This window comes from Sinocyclocheilus grahami, unplaced genomic scaffold (genome assembly GCF_001515645.1).
Source record: "Sinocyclocheilus grahami isolate Dianchi unplaced genomic scaffold, SAMN03320097.WGS_v1.1 scaffold386.1, whole genome shotgun sequence".
In the NCBI taxonomy this organism is placed as follows: Eukaryota; Metazoa; Chordata; class Actinopteri; order Cypriniformes; family Cyprinidae; genus Sinocyclocheilus; species Sinocyclocheilus grahami.
In genome coordinates, this window is record NW_015505565.1 from 468,405 (window position 1) to 477,445 (window position 9,041).

The window sequence follows — 9,041 nt, forward strand, 5'->3', positions numbered from 1 at the left end:
AACCGGGCAGCCGCCTGGGGTGGCATTTTTTCATGATACATGGGGAGCGGCACGAGCAGTTAAAAAAAATGAATAAATCCTCTGCGCCGCCGCCACGAAGCGGTTTTCTATTATCTATCATTTCACTGTGTGGGGAATTGGCAAATTGGCGCCCCTGCTTGCTGAGAAGGTGCAGTGCACAGAAGCTGTGTGAGAAGGGGAAAGGGGAGCGGCGCAAGGGACAGTTCACCTCTGGGTCTCTCCCAAATGGAACGGACAAGGGTGGGGGGATCCACTGTATAGAGCAATACTCTAATGGAATTAGTGGGCTAAAGTCAGTCACACCTCGACTTTCTTCCAAATAACACACATTTCATTCATAATATTATAAATACAGGCCTATAGTTCCTGCACATTTTTGTTTTTCTGAATTGTGTGAAATGGCTAATAAAAATAGGTAATACAAAACGATTAAGTGGCCACCAAGGTGAATTGGTTTAGTCTTGACTTCTGGTCGTGAGTAACTATTCCTATGAATTATTAGATATTATTATTATTAAAATGTTGCCAATTATTACACTTCTTTTTTCATTAAATGTTGCTCCAAGAACACATTAATATGCAAATTAGATACAGTATATATTTATTTAAGTTCTGATAACTTATACTGTCATATTTTGTGCAGAATTGTGTTCATTGTCTTTTGGCAATGTTGGAGGTGGAGATTGCGCACCTTAAAAAGTGTGTTTCCTGTTGTAATTGCAATAGTTAAATAACTGGATTCTCTTAAGTGTGTTTTACAAATGTTCTAATGAAGGATTTGTGCAATTGAGAAATATAATTTTATCTTTCACTTATGTTGTTATAATAAAATATAACTGCAGAATTTTTTTTTGTTGTGGGGGCGCTCGAAGGGGGTCTCGCCCAGGGTGTAATTCAATGTAGAACCGCCACTGTGGTAGAGTTGATACTTAGTGCTCGCCATGGTTCTGGCATGCACTCCCCTCAGCATGGTGGCGTGGGTATACCATTCCCTATAGCATCCCCTAGAGGACGCAGTTCGAAGTTCCCATGAAAGGGAACATCTCAGGTTACTTATGTAACCATGGTTCCCTGAGTAGGGAACGAGACACTGCATCCTCTAGGTTTCTTGCCATGCTGCGGACGCAAGCTTCAGACGAAGAAGTGAATGATGTGTGCTCCCGGCGCCTATTTATACTATAGTCGCACCGGTAGTGACGTCATGGCTGTCGCCGGCCAACGAGTTCGTGTTTTTTCAATGTATGCTTCAGACACGGGTCACGACGAGGCGTTCCCCATAGCAACCCCTAGAGGACGCAGTGTCTCGTTCCCTACTCAGGGAACCATGGTTACATAAGTAACCTGAGACGTTTTCCTTTGTCGTTGGAGTGTTACAAGCTGTTTGTGCATATATATAAGATCCATAAGGGCGCAAAGATTAAAGTCTTAAACCCAAAGAGATATTCTTTCAAAAAGTTAAGACTCATCCACACCTTCCTAAAAGGCCTCATTAAAACACGCCCATCTATGTTTCTATGGGCCGCGATACGTAAGCCATCCGCCATTTTTGGAACGGTCTGCGAACCTTTGAGCACGTTGACTGTTATGTACACATAACGTCTAAAGAAATATATGTCTTTAAGGCCTTCCATAGACTGTGTGCGTCTACAACAGCAAGTTATACGCTTGTATATCTTTGAATATTCATTATTTGGATTATTATGGTGAATGACGTCAAGTTGAATGTTTCAGAACAGCAGGGCAGAGAGAAGCAACAATAATGTACGGTATGAGGAAAATTATGTTTTTTTTTTAACTTAATCTGCGTAAAAACATTGCATTACACCAAATACACAAAATAATGTTCTTTTTAGCAACGTAATACGACCACTTTAATTTCTTGGATTAGCATAAGGACACCGACAGCAGTTAGTAAATTAGGTGCGGTCACTTTAAGGGACAATACATCCAATATAATGATACACATCCGATTTCTTTCTCAACTAATGGAGAGCTCGGTTCGGTGTTTGCACACTGTTTTTGAGACGCGGATCTGTGAGCACCGAACATGGCGTGCAAGCACTCAGTTGAGTTCTTTCAGATCTTGTGCTTGAATGCTTTAAACTTGTTTGAATGTTTAAATTGGCAAGGCTTAAAAACACATGCAATTGATAAGCTTTCGTGACCGCAGCAGTGGCCCCTCAACTGTCCTGAGCATCTTTTTAGGCAGCCGGTTGAAATCGCTGTGGGCCCGTATAATCGTCACCACCTTTCACCCCACTAGTGACGGCCGTGCATCCATCCATCATAAAAAGCACTGCACAAGGCTAATAAAGGGTGAATAAAGGCCTTCAGAAGTGAATCAATGTATTTAGAAGACATGATGAAAAATCCTTCCTAGTTGTAAATATGGCAAGATGCAAATATCATTTTGTAATAACTAGTGCTGTCAAACGATTAATCGCGATTAATTGCATCCAAAATAAAAGTTTTTGTTTGCATAATATGTGTGTGTACTGTGTATATTTATTATTTATATAGAAAGAGACACACATATAGCACTAGTAATAACCTAATGTGTTTTCAGATAGAAAAGTAAAAACTTTCTGAACCACTAAAATGTGGTATTGTAACATTACTTCTGACTGAACCAATAGGAAGCTTTTTAAAATATTATCATGATTATATTTTGACTGACTGGGTCACTGTGTCATTCCTTTAAAGCTCCAATGAGGGTTTTTTTATTAGTAGAGTTTAGCTTCAGTCGGTGCAGAAGCTGCAAAAGTACAGAAATTATTACTAAGCAAAATTGGTACAGAATCATTTATTACAACCTATATTGACCATGAAAAGTGCATAGAGACATACTACACCGACAACAATAAAGATGTAAAGGTTAAGGATTAACGTTGAATGTTAAAAGATTGTTACGAGTCTCAAAATAATGTTTGCTTGTGCTTAAAACGTATTATAATTTTTGCTGTGACATTTTTTAAGACCTAGTCCTCATCTCAAATGAACGCACAAACACAACCACGTTCCAACGGCAACCGATAGATGGCGCACATGGCTTATTCACTGCGACTCAACAGTTTAATATCCGAATATCATGTTACGAATCACAGCACGATATTAAACTAATCAATGACAGCAATTTTGAGAACTTTATAGCATATATGCTGTTGTAAAATGAGAGGATTCCTGAGTGACTCAACTGCAGTAAAAGTAAGAGAAAGAAAGTAATGCAGTGCTGTTGTTTAAGGGTGAATCTTCATGCTTGCTTTTTTCTAAACATCATACATTTTCATATTCACATCACGCAAATTCATACAAAATTGTATGCAAAATAGTTACGTTTTCCAGTGAGATCAGGCTAATTATTTGATCAGCTCCTCTGAACCGATAGTTCAACTGGGCTCCACTTTTATTTGAACCAGTGTGAAGACACATAAACAGCATATAGCTAAATCATTAGTCAAAATTTTCTGTTATCAAGTAGAATAGTCCAGGTTACTGGCATTGGTCTTCAGTACTACAGGACTTGATTGAGTCCAATCTCCATTATCCCTGTGATAAAAGGCTACAAGAAATCTCTCTATATGTATGTTTTTCTGAGGGTTTTGAAAACTTTGTTGTGGTTAATTTTTGCTTCAGAAAAACCAAAGCGGGGTTTTTTTTTTGGCAGCAGCTACCCACCCTGATAAACACAAACAGCAGCACTCAAGCATGAGAGGAATACTAATGAAATGAGTACAAGCATATCACAAAATCATTTCAGTGTAATCTGAAAATTGCTCTCTTCATTCTTCATTTCACTTCCACAACCTCTCGAGCTCGCATCGATTACACATCCTTCGCTCGAGAGGAATTTCACCTAGGCTGTGGCTATAATACTTCATCAAGCTGTAAAGAAAAGGCAGCACAGGGAATAACGTATAGTGACCTTCCCCCATGGCCAAGTTAATTAACAGTAAGGCTATTTGTGTGTGTGTGTGTGTGTGTGTGTGTGTGTGTGTGTTTAGTTGACAGATGGTGGTGGAGTCCCATAACAGAACCCACTACTGAAAGCAGGAGAGCTACAATTATAGTCTAAGCACCCTGAAGAGCCTGCAGACTCGGGGACAATCAGAGAATACTGTACTTTATATGGCTCTTCAGAAAAAACATGGTATACTATACATGCTTTCACCGAAGATCACAGTGAAGGAAGATGTCTGTGGCCAACATGAAGGGAGTGATATTAGGATGATAAGATTACCTGGAGGGAACATCATGGAGATCACAGACAAAAGACTAATTTTAAGTTAGGATCAAGACAATTCTCAAGCACTGGCTCATGGGCTGCGATGCAATTCTATGTGACTGCTATGAAGTAATGAGAGTTCAGGGGGTGAGTGACTTGATATGTTCAATTCTGACATATAGGATATAAATTACAAGACACGGTGGTATGATTGTGCTTTACTGTTATTTGATTGACATGATTGTTGACTTGATCCCTTCAGACCCTGCATCCATCGAAATGGACATCAAATGTTTTTTGGTTTAAACCAATAACATTTTATGCTTTTATAATATGAGTTCATGGTCACTGATTTCGTTGTTACATAAAACGATTTGTTGTTTCATTCTTAAACAGCATTGCAAAGTTGTGTTGTTGTAACTACTGCTCTCGACCTGTGGTGGTTAGAAGCATATGTTCTTGTAATTATGACTTATGGGCTTCAATGATGCACTTGAGCATAATAAGCAAGCTAACATGTAATACAATCTGTATCTTTTGTTCCATACAAATTTCATTCGGCATTTTTAAAATTAAAGAGCTCTTTTTGAAAAGTACATGTGCGTTTGAGCTGTAGTGATAATATTCAAAGTTAATTTGAAGAGCTTTCATTTTTGAACATTCATGTTTATCAAAGTGTCAAAAATGTTTTAATGTTTATCAAAAATGTCAAAATTTACTGGTTTTACTATCATTGTGGGCACATTTGTTCCCCATGACGTAGGGAATACCAGGTACACACACACACACACAAACATGCTGGGTTTTTATTCTATACCCCTAATGTACTTTAGTTCATTAGTATGTTTAAAATATGAGGCTGTATTGTGTCAAATATGAGCATCCATTGTAGTGGACATTTCTACACTGGAGAAGAGCAATTATCAAATAGGTCAAATTATTTTGCTAAGTAAAAAAAAAAAAAAAAAAAAAGGTTGTTATTTTAGCAAAATGGGAAATGTTAACCCCAAAGCCATTTTGATAGCTCAGGTTAATTCATCATGACTTTTTCTAATCTTATGAAAACTGATTATAAACAAAATGTCAACTTGATAACATGCTTCAAATGTCCTGTATAAATAAAAAATGCTACTTTGCTAATGTTTGGGTCTCAGAGACCCCATTAAACATAAATAAATGCAATAAATATTAATAAATAAAATGCATATTAATTACTTTTTTCTATATTCAAATTGAGAATCTATTGTATAAACGTCACATTTCTGAAAAGGGCATGCTTCATTTGAGCTTCAGCCTACTGCTGCTCAGATATTGCTGTCAAAGTCAGAGGAAAAGTCAGGTTGTTGTTGTTTTAATAATAATTATTTTAACATACATCATTGTGTGCCTTGGGAGACCAAAACAAGACATAAGATTTAAAAAGTATGTTCAAAAAAAGACCATTTCTTCCCTATCAGTGAAAACTGTGAACCTGCATTCACTGCAAATTGCAGATCGCTGATTGCCCTGAGGAGAATAAGAACAGACCGTTAAGTTGTTCTTATCATTGTTTATGATTACTCACGATCTGCCAAAGCCAGACACAAATCATTCCGGTACGTCATTGAAATATTTGTTGTTTTAATTCAGAGTGAGATGGAAAGTGATTCATCATTTTGTGAATTGTATTGTAAATCATGAATGAGCCGGTTAAATTTTTTCTCTGGGAATAGAGAAGCTTATTTCAGTAGCTATTATTTGCTGTTCTTACAAATGCACATTGCTGACAGAGATGTAAAAAACATAGTACATTTAGAAAATCAATAGTACTGTCCTCTAGTTCACCTTCAGTGCTTTTCCTGACAGATTCACACTTTACACAGAGCAACAACACAGTGCACTGTAGAGAAAATAGAAAAACGTTTTTGTCTATATGACCGATTCTTGTTATGTCTTAAAGGGTTAATTCACCCAAAAATGAAAATTGGCTTGTGTTTTACTCACCCTCGAAGCATCCTAGGTGTATATGACTTTCTTCTTTCAGACGAATCCAGTCAGAGTTGTATTAAAAATTGTCCTGGCTATTCCAAGCTCTATCATTGCAGTCAGCAGGTGTTGTAGTTGAACAGTCCACAAGTCGTCAAATAAAGCTCGCGCATTCATAAAACATGCGCAAAACCACGTTCATATTCACGCGATTTTTTGCGCAGCTCGTCAGTGAACAACGGCTCTGTGTAGTTAATGCTGCTCAATGTGAAAGCACGCACGTGATGGAGATTTACCGCTGATTACAGAACCGGCTTTCTGACAAGATGCGCATTAAATATCGCATGCGATTTATCGTGCAGCCCTAGTTTGTACTTCTAATTCGTGACCGGCATTTTGTTTTGTTCTCTATCACGCAACGCCGATGTGCTACAACATCCGCTGGCGCGGCTTCCGCGTATGACAGTTAGATGAAGTGAGAGAAAAGTGTTTATTACGTTTGAAATATAGATATTTTTCTTACAAAAACGCATGCATTCACTACAGAAGGCCTTTATTCACCCCCCAGAGCCTTGTGAAGCACGTTTTATTATGAATGCGCGAGCTTTATTTGACAACTTGTGGACTGTTCAACTGCAACACCCGCTGACTGCAATGATAGAGCTTGGAATAGCCAGGACCATTTTTAATATAACTCCGACTGGATTCGTCTGAAAGAAGAAAGTCATATACACCTAGGATGCTTCGAGGATGAGTAAAACATAAGCCAATTTTCATTTTTGGGTGAACTAACCCTTTAAGCAGCCTTTGTTTTGAACTTTTGTCCTGAGCGTTTCCAGGTGATTGTATCATAATGGCATGATGGCAATGTCACTTTTAAATTTGCTGCTCTCTTTTATTAATATAAATTCTCTTTTATTATTTTTTGGTAAGGTAGTTGCTAAAAAGAATGCAGAACTAAAGAAGGATCTATATGCGCTCTAGGACTGGTGGGATTGAAAACGTGGTGTGCATTTTGTTAAATCTATAAAAAATATCAAAGACAAGCACAACACATACTTTCAAAATGTTGTCTAACAACTTTATCATATTGGAATATGATGAAAAAAATTCAAATCATTTTTTGAAAGAGATTTGTTTTATTTATTGCACCTGTAAGCACTCCAAAGCTTTGGTAATATTTCAGGCCTTTACAGTCGTTCCAATAAAGTATTGACTTTCAGAGAATGAGAGAGATAGCACAAAAGCATAATCAGAGTGAAAAATGTAAGCAGACAAGGAAAGGTCAGAGCGGCGACTGAATAGAACATCACAAATATGTTTCATCACAGTGTTAATTGTTCAGCACTTCTCCAATCTGTTTTCCAGAAATGCTCATTCACAGTTATCTCTTCAAACCAGTTGCTATCTTGTGCAGTGACCACAGGGAATAGAGATGTTCTAGATGACATTTGTGCTCTTAATTACAAACCCAAAGGAAGGCTTTGGAAATGAGGCAGTAGGTTTAGGGTCGTTAGAATGTTTTAATATTTTTTTTAAAAAGTCACTTATCCTCTTCAAGGGTGCATTTATTTGAGGAAAACACACACACAGTAAAACAGTGAAATATTACAGTTGAAGATAATTTAAACAATTTTAATAATTTTTACATTTTGAACCTCTAGTTCTTCTAACGGACCATCTAACAGTTTTTCCCTAGCAAAAAGTTACCAATGAACCTTGATCTTTATCCATGGTATTAGCACAGGTATAGTTTGCACTCAGTTGCAAAGTCCCATTGATTTCTCTCGATATGAGAGCAAGCGGCTCAGAAATGGGTAGCAGTCTGATATTTCAGAGGATTATGGCATGAGATTACTGATCCTATACAGGTTTATTTTGCCACTGTTGTCTTATGCTTGACGTGGACTGTACGATTCGATTGTACAATTGTCTCTTGAGCAGACTCTTCAGGCTTTGGCTTGTTGTATGGTTGTGGGTGTCTGTCTTATGAACAGTTGGTGTGGCTCAAAGCCAGCACAAATGCTGTAGACTGCAGCCCCATCCTCCTGTTCCTCCGAGAACACTATCAGGATGAGTTAATGGATTCTAGTAGTCAAGGGTTTTAAATTGTTCTTCACATTTTCAGGAACTGTGATTGTGTGAATGAAAATAAACCAATATCCAGACCAGAAAGACTTTCTTTAATAGTCTCAATATGGTTCTTGGGTTTAGTAAGATTTTTTTTTTCCCCTAAAAGACTTCATAAATCTAAATGTTCATACATTATTCATTCATCCATGCTGTTTGACATTTTTATTAAAATTTATTCAAGTTTTTTTGCCACAACAGTAACACCATAAAACAAGCCGTAAAGTAACAAAACATCATAATTTATAAATTTGGTGTACAGCACAAGATCTAAAAGTTTAAAAGCAAATGTTCAAACACAAACCTATGCTTAAAAGATGAGACTATTGTTTTGACTTTATACTATTTTTTCAAAAGGCAAATATGATAGTGGAAACAATCTCCCACCAAAGCATGCGTCATTTATTTAATCAAACATACAGTAAAAATAACAGTTTTATATTTTATGAATTTAAAGTTTTATTAAACCTTATAAGGTTGTATAGTTTATAAGGTTTTTATTTATTTAAAAATATGTCTTATCAGTGTTGAAAACAGCTTAATATTTTTGTGAAAATCTTGTTGCATTGTTTCAGGATTCTTTGATTAATATAAAGTTTGTTTTAAGTAGAAGAGACATTATATATATACGTATATATATATATATATATATATATATATATATATATATATATATAGAAAACATATTTATAAACACAACACT